We start from the raw sequence: 15,075 nt of genomic DNA, 5'->3' as shown, positions 1-15,075 counted from the left end.
AAAGACAAGATGTGATAGATAGGCTACCTGACCTTTCCCAGGAAAAGACAGCAGGGGAAGAAGGGCTGCGCGACTCTGTGTGGCAAGAACTGCATTTATGCATCTTTCCAGAATAATTTCTGAACCACGTATTCTCCAGTCTATTATGAGTTTTCTGCTAATGCCTGAGGGCTCACCTACCTGATGTTTTGGGATTAATTTAACTGTAGATCAGTTCGGCAAGAGGCAGCCATACGGGTACAAACTACAGTGACAGAAGCACCGTTAGCCGAGTATATCTGCATCCACTCTAACAGGGCATGAAGTCATTTTAATGATATTTGTAAGTTAAAAATATTAATAACATGGTTAAATCATCCCTGAGAGCAAAGATAGGAGGTGCGTGAGCTATCTTGCAAGAGTTGGTTGGAATACTTTAGTGTTAATAGTGCTGGTACTTTGCAATAATATGCACTATAGCTTAAAAATAATTTGGTACGCTTTTCAATTTATTTCAGTTGTGACTAGTTTGTTTTCAGCTCCCTTATCAACATGTGGCTGCTTAACAATAATTAAACCCAAACCTTGTGAAACGCATTTATCCAAAATGATTTCTTAGAAATCCGAGCTTCCCACCAGTCGCTTTAGCCCAATTGGTATCACAGGTTGGGACTCATCTGCCTTGCCAGGGTAAAAAGAACAATACAGATCATTTCACCTGAGGCCTCAGTCAGTTAGCATTTTTTACCACTGTGAAATGCTCTAAGAATTAAAGGATGACAGAAAACTCCCCCAAATCACATTTAAAAAAACATTTTCCAAAAGCGACTATGTTAGTAGACTTTACTGTCACCAGAAAGCCTCTGTTAATCTTACAAAGCATCTGCAATGAATAATCTTCCCCTCCCCCATTCTTATTTGCTGCCAGAAACGGCTTATAAATGCTCAGTTGAAAACTCTGCCAAATTTTGGTTTTAGGCACACTGTTGTAAATAAAGACTATTTCTATTGATTTTTGATAGAGTCACTCCAGATTTACGTGGATGCAAGTGGAAGCCAAACTTTGCCTGAGTCTTTCCAGCTGCCACTCAGTGAACGTCTTGGTCACCACCAGAACTGCCACCTCTGGTGTCAGGCAGGGGAAGGCAAGTGCTTCAGCTGAGCCTGCCCATCATTTAACAAATTATTATAAACAGATTTAAACAAATATTTCTTTGCAAAACAAACTGGTCAGCAGGCTCCAGGCTCTATTCTCCTGATACATTTTACAGGAAATAATATCAAGTTAGCTATTATGAAACTACCCCCTCCTCACAAACACATAATTGCTTCCAGCTCGCTGATTATTACCCTTTCCTTAACTGATAGAGTGAGAAGAGAAATAAAAATATCTCCGTACAATGGGCCAAATCCTCATCTGGTATAAATCGACATAGCTCCATCAAAGTCAATAAAACCACGCTGATTTACACCAGTCGAGGAGCTGATGCACTGTAATTTTTTTACTTGCTTTTAAAAATAAAACCTTATGTGATTGTGTAACCAACATTGCAACAGAAACCAGCATTTTCTTTTGTGAAGTCAAACATGTGCCCTCCCTTTGACTTTCAAACATTTTCACTTAGTCCTTCTACAGCTTTTTTTCCCTCACCTTCTGGCAGAACATTCCTACAACCCATTTCACTGGGCCAGTGTCATGAGCAAGGGACAAACTGGGCTGAATGGTGATCAGAAACAAAATAATAATGCCGTGGAATAACGAGAAAGAAATGCTACCACTACTCTTTTGCACAAAAAAGGGCTAACTAAGCAAAGCAAAAGATAAGAAACTTATTTCTCTACTGACGTTCTCTCTGATCTCCACAACACTTTCCAGGTAGCCAACATATATTAACCGGACCAAGCAATTCATAATTCCTACCCAGGAATGACAGGACGGTAAATTATTATTAAAGATTAAGTTTCTTAAATAATCTTTAAAATTATACAATGAGACTTACTACAAGGCTCACTAAAGCTGACAGAAAGTGTGTGCTCTGCCTGGACAAACTCAGATTTTTAGTCTTTTTTCCAGTCTTCACTAAGGGCTGTCAAACACATGGTGAATTTCTGGGGAATACCCTGTCTCTTGTTCTGATCAAGAGCGCAGAGAGACGTTCCACGGTAAATCTTTTACATCCATTGCAAGGATTCTAGGCATTTCAGTGTGGTATATTGTCAAAGAAAGGTCTGGTCTTTCCCAAAAGTCTCAGTTTTTTGACTAGTTATTTTGATTGATCTATATATTCAGGAATTCATGATAATTTTAACAGTATCCTGAAAAATCTGAACAATTTTATTGTTAATACTGACATAGTTTTGTACTGGTTCAACAAAAACTTTTAAGAAAACTTTTATTTAGTAGCTCTTGGTATTTAGCAGCCCCTAACAGCATGCTGGTAGTTTTATTAAAGCTAATGGTGATATTTGCAGGATCATAGCCTTTAATTTCCAATAGTTTTTTTGAATACTGTAACAGATTAAGGTGTAATAAAAATTTGCAATAGCATGCATTTCCAAATTATTTTGTGCAAAATCTGAGAAAGATTAAGTTCACTTTAAAATACATATTCCATTGCTTTGAGTAACAACTTGAAAATCATTCTATGATGTCTGGAATTGTGAAGACTGAATCAGAATTCAGCCACGCATTCTAGTCTCTGTTCTAATACACATTTTTGAATTCACAGGCCAGTCTGAAATGCATTAAGAATTGCCTGGAAAGCCTTTTATAGGAAGACTTGAAAATTTCCTCATCATATTTGGTAGGTACCACTGCACTACTTATTTTGATTTGTTAAAGATTGCTTATCTCTATTAAACTGTGAACCCTTTTGTTTGGGGATCCTGCTTTTACTGTAACCATAATTTTTGATTGCAGCCTTTATTTTGTAACGAGGGTTTGCAACTCAGCTGGATGAAGAACTGAGATGCTGATGCAGAAAAATCCAGTTCAGATCCTTCATTACCTGTCTGTTTCCATGGCAAGATGTGACTTGAAAACATTATTTAATCCCTGGAGAAAACAGTGGTTTCCACAAACACCCTATAAGCAGGTATTTATAGGCAAACACTCTCCAGATCTGTGCAGAGGAAATTAAAATAAAGCACAAATTGGCAGACACTTTCCATTCATTCAGAACTGAAAGAGTGGCCCTGTCTGTAAAGAAAGGTGGTGGTAGGTCTTGCCAAACCGTTCTGTCACATGTAGGGTAGGAGAGCCTTGCATGACGTGGCAAGAAGTTTCAAGTCCTGCTGAGGACAGACAAAAATTATTCAAAAAGTTAGATCCTGTCCTCCCTGATATTGATGGGGACAAACAAGTCATTCCAAACCAAAACCGCATTGGAAGACAAGGAATCAAAAAGGGTTTTACTTAGCTAGGAAGTGCAGTCCTTCAGAGGGCTGTAGTTCAAGCTTGCTAACTCTTGGGTGGAGGTTTCCGGGGCTGCAAGGAGACTTGCTCTCGAGCTGCCAGTTTAATAACCAAGAGCAGTCAGGAGGCTGCTCTTTACAAAGTTGACTCTGATTCCTACACGACAGCAAGAGCAACTGTCACATGGCAACACCCACAAATGTGAGGCTTGAGTTTTTCCTGGAAGTCCCAAACTGTTCTTTGAGGAGGTTGTGTCAGCCAGTATTGAGATGAAACCATTTGCCAGTGGCTCAGAGACTGGAGACCTAGCCAGGATAGTGTCTTGTTTTGGGAAAGCTTGGCTTCAGCTCTGATTGCTGAAAGTTTGTCAAAGCAGAGTGCTCTGAATGAAACACTTCAAGCTCAGAGCTTTTCTCAGCAGAAAAAGAAAATCTAACCAGCTCCAACCAAGGTTCATTCCTCTGAGCATAAGTCATATCTGGAATAGGTGTAGAAGATTTAGGTAACCCCTCAGACAAGTTTTTCTTTTTATCTAAAGCAAAACCTTTATTTTATTCCAAAGTATGGCAACAAAGATTGAAAAAAAAAAAGTATGGCACTGCCTTGCCTTAAGCATTTTGAAGCTCTCTGGCATCTTTAGACTGGATTCTTGGCTTTGGAGACTAGAGAAACCTGAAAGTGTACTGGATATGAAGTCAAAACAAATTCATACCCAACTTGCTTTCTTCCACAGAGTACTAAAATATTAAGAACATAGGCAAATAATGCTTGGATACAACCCCCTTTGTTTGTGTGAAGTTGCATTTGTCTGTCTGAAACCAAACTGGATGGATAATTTTGCATTCTTTAACTTAGTGGTGAATCGTGTGATTCTGAAATTTGAATAAGATAAGATCACAAACAAGTAAAAACACGTGTAGACTGAAAAATCAATATGTTTCAAAGTAACAGATGAGAAACAAATTATTCCTGTACTAATACAATGAAAAATAGGTTTAGGGATTCTGCTAGGGCTGGTAATATTACTAACAGCTAAGGCACTAGTATAAGGAATTTAGGCTGCCTTTATAGTTAATCGTGCCATCACTTAGAAATAAGGTACTCAAAAGGCTGATAATCATAAACTGCCACATTAGGGATTTTTTAAGCTTCTCAGTCTTTGCATAATAACTAGATCTTAACAACTCACTCATGCTGAGGTCCGCTCTTTCCATTTACCCTGAAATTTTCTAATGTTTTAGTTGAATTATTCAGAATAGCTACTCTCTTGCTATTTTTAAGGTCAGGACTCAATGTCATTGTCATTGGAGAGTGGCAGAATTCCTGCTAACTTAATCACATTCAGACCTATACCATGCCTAACATCAGAAATCTATTAATAATTAGCTTAGACCAACCAAAGTCTGTTCTGCTTGTGGTGACACATCTTAAAAATAGTTTCCTCTGAAAGAAATCTGTATTTCTGTACTGAATTATCATTCACTACGAGTCACTCTTCTGGTAACCCTTACGCTTTGCTGAAACAAAACACTCACTGCCCTTGAGAAACACCTGAATAAGCCATGCTTAATATGATACGCTTCAAGAATAATTTAATGCAATAACTGAAAACTATAGGCTAGCAGCAATATAAACATTTCCTTTGTCACCAGAATCTGACTTCTTTCAGTCTCTCATTTCCTTAGGCCATTTAGGAATGGTGTAAGACTCAAACATTCAACTCTTCAGAAATAATCCTTAGAATCTCCAGTCTCTCTGTCTGGTACATAATTCACTAGGAAAGAACTAAACATCTCCTGTTTATGTTTCTCTCCATATGCTGAAGTCTTCTAAGTGCTAGCTTCGTCTAAAAGCAAACCATATATATACTATAAACAGCTGTGTATTTATAGTATAGAATTCCCTGAATTATCACCTCAGCAGATGATTGACTTTTTAAAAAAGCTACGCATGCAATAGCAGTGTCATCCTCTCTGCAGGTATTTGTTTGGTCAACAGTATTCTATAGAGAAATGCTGTGTTGACAGAAAAGGGACAGGTTGTTGAGTTATGAGGCTGTGGAATGATTGTGGTAGGCAGGACGCGGCAGCTATGTAAAGAGCTGTAAACCAAGACGAGTGTCAATTCAGTCCTTCAACAAAGACAGAGTGACTCAAGTAGCATGTTAAGGCATACCAAGCAGAGACTTATCTGCTTAGTTCTACATAAAAGTATTAAAAGAAAACAAAAAAAGCAACAAACTCCAACACCCCCCCAAAAAAAAAAAAAACCAAAAAATCCCACTCAGAAATCAGCAGAACTACATCTCCCCCAGTGAAGATCATACTAACATTGCTTAAGATGGACCAGAGGCCTCAACTGAGAATATGTGAGAAGCTCCCAGTCCAATTTCTTAGTTTTTTTATGAGAAAGGAGAGAAGTGCTAATTAAGGCAGCTATGTAACTGACAATGGGAAAATCCTCACACATGATGTTACATGGCAGTGGAAAGAGGAGAAATAAAATAATGACCTACTTTTTAACCTATTTAACAATGACTGTAAATATTTTTATCTACATGCCCCTAAAGTTCCAACTTTATGTTCTTGGAAGTTTTTAAACAGCTGTGCAATCACTTGTTACTTGCCAGTACCTTTGAATAATCAATAACCACAGCCATTCCAGAAGAAGAAAAGCAAGCTGGCAGCTCAGCATGCATGTTAAAAGGGATGTTCATGACCAGATGATTAAGAGCAGCAGTTGGAAGGGATCAGGTCTGGAAGCAATGGTAAGGCCAGGGACTGTAGCAATGGAGCATACAGAACAGAAATGCACTGTTTGAAAGAAGGTAAAAACTCTTGTAGGAAGGTGCTAGGAGCCTCACATATGTCATGTGAAAAGCCACCATCATTTCCAAGAGACTGGGGCTTTCTGGCCTAGAGAAGCCTGAATTAAACATTAAGTCTGGTCCAATTTGACAATTTTTACTAGAATGTGGCCTGGTTCTGTTGTAGGAGGATTTAATGGTGTTGTGAATTGACTTATCACTTACAGGTCAATAATTCCTAACTCTGTATTTCCCATGCATTGCCAACTGTTACCTCCACACCTGGGATCCTTCAGTGGGAGCTCGTTTAGATTCCAGAACTGGTATTCTAGCCCTTCCGAGTTCCAGTTCCTTTAAGTCCTTCTAGCTCCTCTAACCCAAGCCAGGATGTGCTGTAGCCATCTCCCTGTTTGCTGGGCCAGCAACGATGTACTCTGCGGGAAGAAAATGCACCTCTAGGGAGAGGCTGTGTAGTAGAAATGGGGAGTGGTAGACGCCTGTGAAAAGGAGAAAAGGGCCAGCCCTTGGAAAAGCAGGAATCTCACTCCATGGCTTCTTGCCCAAGCCATTCAAAGGTTAGTCCTGTTGTTACAAGTTTTCTACCCCATGGTAACACTATTCAGTGAGTGCAATCAGTATTTGTGTTAGAGCTTTAAACATAAGTCCATCGTGTTATACTAGCAGATTGATGGCTAAAATCCCTGAAGAGCTGAATTCAAAACAAAAATAAAATAAAACGTGACATTAACAAAATCCAAATGGAATTCATACAGTAATACAGATGTGTTCTTTATTTTTTCTACAAAGTTTAATGTGGGCCTAGCTTGAAACATACCATAATATACATTACTTGGTATGCATACCAAAACCACTTATGACAGAGTACCCAATGGCATCTGCCATTACAAGTTACTTAAAAGCATCCTTAAATGCTATAAATATCCCAAGGAACTGCGACTTCTTTCTCCCCCAAAAACTTTTTATAACATCAGAGCAAGCTAACTTTTGATGTACACTACTGCTGTAGAACTGGATATGACAGCCCAGTGCTGAGCTGTGTTTCTGATTGATAAGGATGAGAAACTTATTTTTCCTAATTATCTAAATTATTCTAGAACTAGAAATTCTAGGAAGCTGTAACATGTCCAAAAATGTACAAAAAACCCAACAAGCTGAAAAGGGCAACATTAACAGAAATATTATAAATCTCACGTTTTTTAAATCAAGTGGTGAAAAGCAAGGTGAAATTCACTTTGTACAGATAACATTTATATACCACTTTCCTTGCAGAGTGTCAGAATAGAGAGTCAGCTGAATCATTTGGTGCATAATCTTTTTCTTATCTTTTAACAAGACAAAGTTCACATGAAGTGATAAGGAGGCGCAGCAAGTTAGGAGAAGGTGAGTGCTGAAATGATGAAATTATTAAAAGAGTACTTTCAAACAGGTACCTGTGCTGCCTTTTAATTGTTTTGGCTGTCATGTCTTCACTGTTATTGCCGCCTGACCTTCCAAAATATGGTACTGACAAAAATCCTTCTTAGCAGAAGCTTCATGCACCTGCAGATACAGAGGACAGGACACAATAATCACTTAGGCTAGTGATCCAGCTTTAAATGGCCTGAAATCAGCATCTTTCTCAGGTGTCCTTGTTCTGTTATCCTTTCAGTCAAACCTGAAAAGAGACTACCCCACATTCAGAGAACCCTAGTCATCACTTCATTTTGCTAAGCAAGCCCTGCAAATTTATGGTGTTCTTAGATAAGTTATTTTTTTATGTGTTACCTACTACATTTTAAATGACTATGAACCTAACTCTGCACTGTTTAGGCTGGTTACTGTACTGGCAACCAAATTAGTTCAGTTTGAGGGTGTGAAGTCCTCTTTTCCTCGTAACTGATATCACCTATCTCTTAGGTGCACATTGAGTGTTTCTGCCATTAAACCACTGATTGTGATAGAAAGGGAAAGAAACACATTTTCTTCCTGGCTTTAGAAGTTATTATTGGAGTCTTTGAATTAGCGTGTCTATCAGGACAGCAAAGGGCTAGTACCAGCTCTAGCCCTTCCTCTAAAGTCTCTGCAAATAAACAAGGAAGCAATTTCTTATTCCCAAATCCTGTGCCTGGATCTCAGGCCCATTCAGTGCCCCAAAGGGCTCTTTCTCTCTCTTTTCTTTTTTTCTTCTTTCTCACACAGTCTAATACCCAGTCAGACCCAGGATTTGTAGCTTGCTGTAAAAAGGCAAAGGTTTTACATGACTCTAGGCAACAGGAACACAAAACCAAAATTTCTGTCCCCTTGCTGTAGGCAACTGCCAGGCGGAGGGTTGGTTTTTTGTGCTGCCTTGCTTTGGGGTTGATTTTTTATTTTTGCTCCTGGAGGCAGTGCCTTTGCTCTTAATTCATTCACATCAGCCTGGGAAAATCACACGTACTACCTGGAGACTTCTTGCCTGGGCCTTCTTCATATTCAACCCATTGCTTTGGAGAGCTGCTACCTCAACACTTCCAGTTATCACCTCAGAGCACCCTCCGGTTATCCTGAAAGAAGAACCAGTAGGTTAGCCAGCCATCAAGTATACCACTGTCAACAGATGAAAACCTTCTGATGTTGACTATTAACACTTTTCAACATAGTAAAACGCTGTCTCTATTACTCCACAAGTTCTCATTACTTCCTCACCAGACAGAAGCTTCAGAGTGTGTTTGTATGAAATAAGCAACAGGAACTCTAAAATGATACCTGGGCTGATTCACTGGAGACCAAGGAAAAGCAAACGAGCCCGAAGCCTATCAGTAATAGTTTCTCAGTGCTGAGTCTCCTATCCTATCTCCAAAGATGAAGAACTCAAAAAGAAAAAAAAAGGAGAAAAAAAAAGGAAAAGTATGGTGAACGTCACGTCTTGTTTAACTGTCTTGGCGGTTGTTTTGACCTTTAACAAATTAATCAGCTGCCCTTAGGCCAGGAGGAGCAGTCCTTAGGCAGAGGCACTGCAGAGCGGGTATCTGCTGCCCAGGCCATTTGTTTCTTTGCATATGTTCTGGGTGTCAGAGTTCAGAAGTAAGGAAGCATAAGCTGTCTCAGTGGGTCTATGCTCTGCAGAGCTGTTCCTGGAGAAGTGAAAATAGTTATGGCCAAGGCAGTTAAGCTGCCTCTAGACCTGTTTTCAGCTGTTGGAGTAGTGCCAAGGAACTGGCTCAACTGATAGATTTTGTTTTCAAGTTGCATAAGCGCAAGTAACCTGCAAGACTAGATTATTTTTTTAGTACAATGGTTAAGTTCAGATAGGATTATTTAAATAGCAGCTACAATAGGATACTTGTAAGCATTTTTCATTTTACCTTAATCGCCTTCCCAGGTGCTGCATCCTTGCTTTGGGTTCTAATCTTACAGCTGCTCAAGTGTTTTGACATACCGAACACCAATGAATTACTAAAGATCCTGCCCACAATGCGGTTGTGTGTATTCACTTGCTCTTTCAGAAAAATTGCATATCATATTCATCCATATTATTTTTGTTAGGAAAAAAGAACCAGGTTTCATAATGAGTTAAAGAGTAATTTTATTATAATTGAACTTATGGGGGTAACATTCCTTCTGGATACTTTTCATCTTACTGCTCAGTCTACTTTCAACTTCCTTACAAGTTCAAGCACACTAATGAGCTTTTCCTCTCACAGTCCTTTCGCGAAGGCTTTGGAACGTATTCATATGGGGAAAATAATGATGTCTTGAAAAACACAACTGTGGCTATTTAAAAGAAATTAATAAATTACATTTAAATGTAAAGAAAATAGTAAGTTGGCTGTCAGGGCTGGATTTCTAGCTTTTTTAAGCATATTTTATCAGATATTTCAGATGCTTCGATGCAAATCTCCCTTTGGTGGGAAAGGCATATACTTACAGTAGTCATCTGATACAGAATTAGGCAGAGTTCCTGCATAGGCAAACTCCAGACAAAAGGAACATAATTCCAAACAATGCTAAGACTATTCTACGCGCAAAGCCCGTGCTAGCTCATCTAGACTACGTTTTACACCTACTTAACTAAATGCCTTTAAAACCCTGTGTTAATGCCCTAATTTAACATTTACACCTTGTTTCTCAGTGTGTCCACCTGTCAATTCACACCACAGCTGCTAAACTGCTGCTAAAGTAACTCTAGTTAAAGAAGACCATGGTCTGGTCTGCATGTAAAGCTCACTACACATCTAGGAGGTGGATTTAGGAGTAGACTATGTTAAAGAAAAGAGGAGTGAGGAAAGTTCCATCCTGCACTCTCTAACACTGAAACTGTAACAATTTACAGGGGCTATCCGTCTCTAAATCCTTATGAATTGATAATTTATAAAATAAAGGGATGGAAGAGACAGACTTAACTTTACAAGGCGGGATGGTCACTTGTACAAGGGCTATACAGCACGGAAGTATGAAATACTAGTTCTATAGATTAATTCTTGACAGGCTGAGAGAGTTGGCCTTGTTCAGCCTGGAGAAGGCTCAGAGATCATCCAGTACCTGAGGGGGCTACAAGAAAGCTGGAGAGGAGCTGTTCACAAAGGCTTGGAGTGATGAGGGGCAGTGGGTCTAAACTGGAGAGGGGCAGATTGAGACTAAGGAGGAATTTCTTTGCCATGAGAGCAGTGAGGCCCTGGCCCAGGTTGCCCAGGGAAGCTGTGGCTGCCCCATCCCTGGAGGGGTTCCAGGGTTGGATGGGCCTTGGGCAGCCTGAGCCAGTGGGAGGTGTCCCTGCCCATGGCAGGGGGGTCGGAATTGGATCATTTTTAAGGTCCCTTCCAACCCAAACTATTCTATGATTCTACGAGTCTATGATTCTGGTTTAACAGAACAAACAAACTCCAAATCACCCCCAGCAGCATTCTGCCGTTCGACCCCTCACTGGAACCGATTACACGTTACGCCTCCCGGCAGAAGCACCTCTTAATTCTGAGATGTTTCACGCACACCCAGCCGAGCGCTAGACACTACCCGTCTGGCGTTCGAACCGAGAGCTGCCTCCGCCCCTCCCACCGCCGCAGCAGCGCCCGAGCCCCGCGCCCGTCACCCACCGGCTTCGAAGCCTCCCCGCGGCTCGCCCCGCCCCGCCCGCCGCGACGCTGCCCGCCAGGCGCCACGTGCCGCGCGCGCAGACCGGACCCCCGCGCGCTGCCGCCAGGGGGCGCCCCGGCCCCCAGCAGCGCTCGTAGGGGGCGAGGGAATGGTGTCAGAGGGCACAGAGGCCGCGGGCAGCCCGGGAGATAGATCGCAGAACCATGGAATGGATCGGGTTGGAAGGGACCTTAAAGCCCATCCAGTTCCAACCCCTCTGCCATGGGCAGGGACATCCCACTGGCTCAGGCTGCCCAAGGCCCATCCAACCTGGCCTGGAACACCCCCAGGGATGGGGCAGCCACAGCTTCCCAGGGCAACCTGGGCCAGGGCCTCACCGCTCTCAGAGTGAAGAAATTCCTCCTTATGTCTAGGATGTCCTTGTCCCCTCACCAATGCCAAACTGGTGATGCTTTAGGCAGGCGTGAAGCAGCAAGGAGGGGCAGGGGGACAGCCTGATGCCCAGCCCTTCCTCAGGGAAGACAGCAGCTGCGCAAGAAAGGTTCCACTGTCGCCCGTGCAACGTGGCAGTGCCCTGGCTGTCAGAAAGTGGCTGGTGCAGGAGTGGCCCTGGCCTCCAGCAGACTCATCACAAGATGAAACTCGGAAAAGTGTTTTCCTTCCACATCTGACAGCACCGAACTCTCTGCAGGTCCCACTGACAGGCCGGCCAGGAGCTGCTGCCTCCCAGTCCGGCAGCATCAGTGTAATGCCAAGGAACAAATCAACATCAGCAATAAGACATCCCTGGCAACGTTCACTCGTTCACATGGTTGCACTGAGCCAGCCGGCAGGTCACTGCTTCTGTTTGCCTCTACAAAGTTATTTGGAAAGGTACAACTTCTTTGTAACCACTTCTTATGTGCATATTAATAATTCCTCTGTATTGGCTTCAGAGATGGGCTGTAGTTATGGACTGTTGTGGAACTCACCAAGAACCCGACCATCAGTGCAGACGGGAGCTGTGCTTCCTGGTGTACCTTTCCCCTTCCTCCTCCCAGTTTTGTCCTCCTGCCAGGAGATTCCTTCAGACTGTGTGAATGAAATATTATTTCACGGGGGGGGGGTTCTTTTAACTTATGTCAGCTGTTAAACATTTTTATCCATGCATGTATGCATGCAATATGCACACATAATCCTGAGGATGTAACTCCTTTTGCTGCTAAACTCTCAGTTGCATAACAGACAAGAAATGGAGAATTGAGGTCATTGCATGGTTAAAAACCTATCTATGAAGCAGGAAATTCTCTGACTGAACTTTACTTTTGTCACAGAGGCACAACACACCCACTTATAGGCATAAGAAAATAAAAATCCAGGTAGTTCAGGGCAGTGATGGGAAGGCACGGGCAGCTTTAAACCTGATCTGACCTGTTAAATCTTCATTCTTGGAACTGACTTTAGAGTGGGTACTTACCAAGATAAGGCATAAAAGAAAGTCTTGCATGCTTTCTCCTTTTCTCATTATTCGCTGCATTTCTGTCACTGGACCTCAGATGAGTTAGCAGCACTGAGTGTAACAAAGCTCTCTTTAGAGGAGGGGTCTAACCCATTTGTATCTATTAGGCACCAGACAGAGCTGTAGGTGAGCTTTCTTTTCCCCTCAAAAGGCAGCTTCCAGTTAAAAGTAATTTCCTGGTTTCTGGGGGACAACGGGATGGTTGATAAGCTGTTTTAAGCATTAGTGCCTGTAAACCCAGATTTACACACAATTTTTTACGATATTCTGTAATTATGATAACTAGGGTGCAAACTTCTAGGAAGGATTTTAGTCTGAGATATTTATACCAATTAAACCTTAAATATGGGTGCATTTGGAGATGCATAACAACAAAGTGCATCACTAGAAAGCGTTACTATAGAACAATAAACTACGTGGATGTAAGAATTCTTACAACATTATATCTATCTCCATGCTGTGGTGATTGCACTGAGTAAGGCCTCTGGTGACTACAACTTCCACATGTGAAGGTGGCGTTAGGATTGCAGTGTCTTGCCTTTGCTTTTTGTTTTGGAATGTCCTGGATGACTGGAAATTATACTGAAATAATTTTCAGTTCTTAATTCACAAGTTACTGAATCTTTAACGATTTAATTATCTGACTTGTTGCGCTAAACTGGTACTAGTAACAAAAAGGTTTACATTTTCTTCCTTGCTTTGAATGCTTAGCAACTGTACAGTAACACTCCTACTAACTTTTCAGCTGTCCTAAGTCTTCCAAAGCACACACTGGATTTACCACCTCTTAAGTTGTTTTTACTTTAGTTCTTCTCTATGTGTGTGCTTTACAAACACATTTATGAGTGCCTGACTTTTAAGAAACGCAGAAATTCTCTCAGTATCTCACTTCCTTTTGGGTGTGAGGCCCCAATCATAAGGCATTCTGGGACTGCAGCGTCCACCTAATACATGCCTGTCTTTGGATCTGTGGGAGGAGGGAGAATTATCATGTAGGCTGTGCCTCAGGAGCTCTCCTTTTGGAGGATCTCCCTTGAATGTAGTGTTCTCCTATGGAATACATTCTGTGGCCGTGATGTAGTATAGTGGACTCCTCTCCAGCTTTAGGACCAGGCTTGGATGACTGCCAGCACCAGGTTAATACAAGCAGTTATAAAAAAGCAGCGTCCTGCAAAAGCATGAAATCAAAACTGCAGCTCATTTTGTACCCAGGACACACTACTGCTTTACTCCAGCCCTCGTCTACCTGCGCTGAAGTGATGGCCAGGGTTGAAGCACATGCAGGAGCATCATGGTGGGGCTGTTCCGCCTGCGCACACCACAACTCACCCATGTGTTGTCAAGTGGGGAGGTATCCAGAGTACCTGTTGAGCCAAGCTGAAGGCCCAGCAGTTACCATCTTCTTCAACTCTGCTCTTATTTGGCATCTACCATTGGAATAGTGCCTAGATAGTTAATTTATTTGCCTCATCCTTCATAAAGCCTTCTATAAGAGATGAGCAGCAAGACAGAAGAAAATAAGGTGGGGGTGAAAGGATTCACATATTAAATGGATAAGTAAGTCAGAATACTAGTCACAGTCATGAGTCATCACATTTGTCGAATGAATAACACTGTGAAAATCCAACATGGTCTGTATTTGAGCAGAATTATACGTTTTAGATTGGCTCATCACTGTAATCTTGGACTAAATAAGCCAGATCAGCTACTAGGCCAACTTCTCTTCATGTGCTCCTCAACAGAAACTGCACTGCATGAGATCTCTTTCAGTATGCAAACAAGTTTGTTTAATCTCAGCAGTACTAAAAAAAGTCGGTATTGTATAGTCACATAACAAAATCATAAAGTAGCATCCTCAAAATTATTGGTTCTACTCATCAACTGGACAGAGAGGTGTTCAACGTAAGTAATTAAAGTAAGGTGAATGCAAACTTAGTAAATAGTAGGTTAGTATTCTGCAGTTTGAGAGTTCTGAGTCTTAAATTCAACTAAAGAATATCTCATCAATTTAGATCCAGTTTTCAAGCAGGCTGATGCAGGATATTTAAATAAATCTATTGTAAAATGCCACACATCATTCCAGTAGTAACAATGTGCATATGTAGTAAAAGAGCAAATTCCCCTGTCATTCTTTCAAAATCATTCATCAGTCATCATTCATTCTAAATATTGGTTAGCAATGAGAAATTCAGTATATTTTAGTGTCAGAAAATTACAGTAGTGTCAATATTCTGTATCCTGTAAGAAAGAAAATGCAGTACCAATCCTCTCAGACTTTAAGCTGGTTTCAGAGACACTATTAGG

The 15,075-nt window shown here is 41.3% G+C and overlaps 1 long non-coding RNA gene across 2 annotated transcripts; it reads right to left on the bottom strand.

The window, feature by feature from the left end:
• Positions 1-5,725: 5,725 nt before the first annotated feature.
• Positions 5,726-9,307, bottom strand: LOC128852295 (uncharacterized). Of its 2 annotated transcripts, XR_008450042.1 has the most exons (4): positions 8,946-9,307; positions 8,641-8,743; positions 7,652-7,875; positions 5,726-6,634 (listed from the first exon to the last, which is right to left on the bottom strand). It is a non-coding gene; the product is annotated as an uncharacterized LOC128852295 (long non-coding RNA). The 2 variants fall into 2 exon arrangements; XR_008450041.1 differs by lacking the exon at positions 5,726-6,634 and having other exon boundaries at positions 6,720-7,875.
• Between the last annotated feature and the right edge of the window lie 5,768 nt (positions 9,308-15,075).

This window comes from Cuculus canorus, chromosome 5 (assembly GCF_017976375.1).
Source record: "Cuculus canorus isolate bCucCan1 chromosome 5, bCucCan1.pri, whole genome shotgun sequence".
NCBI lineage: Eukaryota > Metazoa > Chordata > Aves > Cuculiformes > Cuculidae > Cuculus > Cuculus canorus.
Note: the sequence above shows the minus strand (reverse complement) of the source record. Positions and strands in the feature narration are given on the sequence as shown.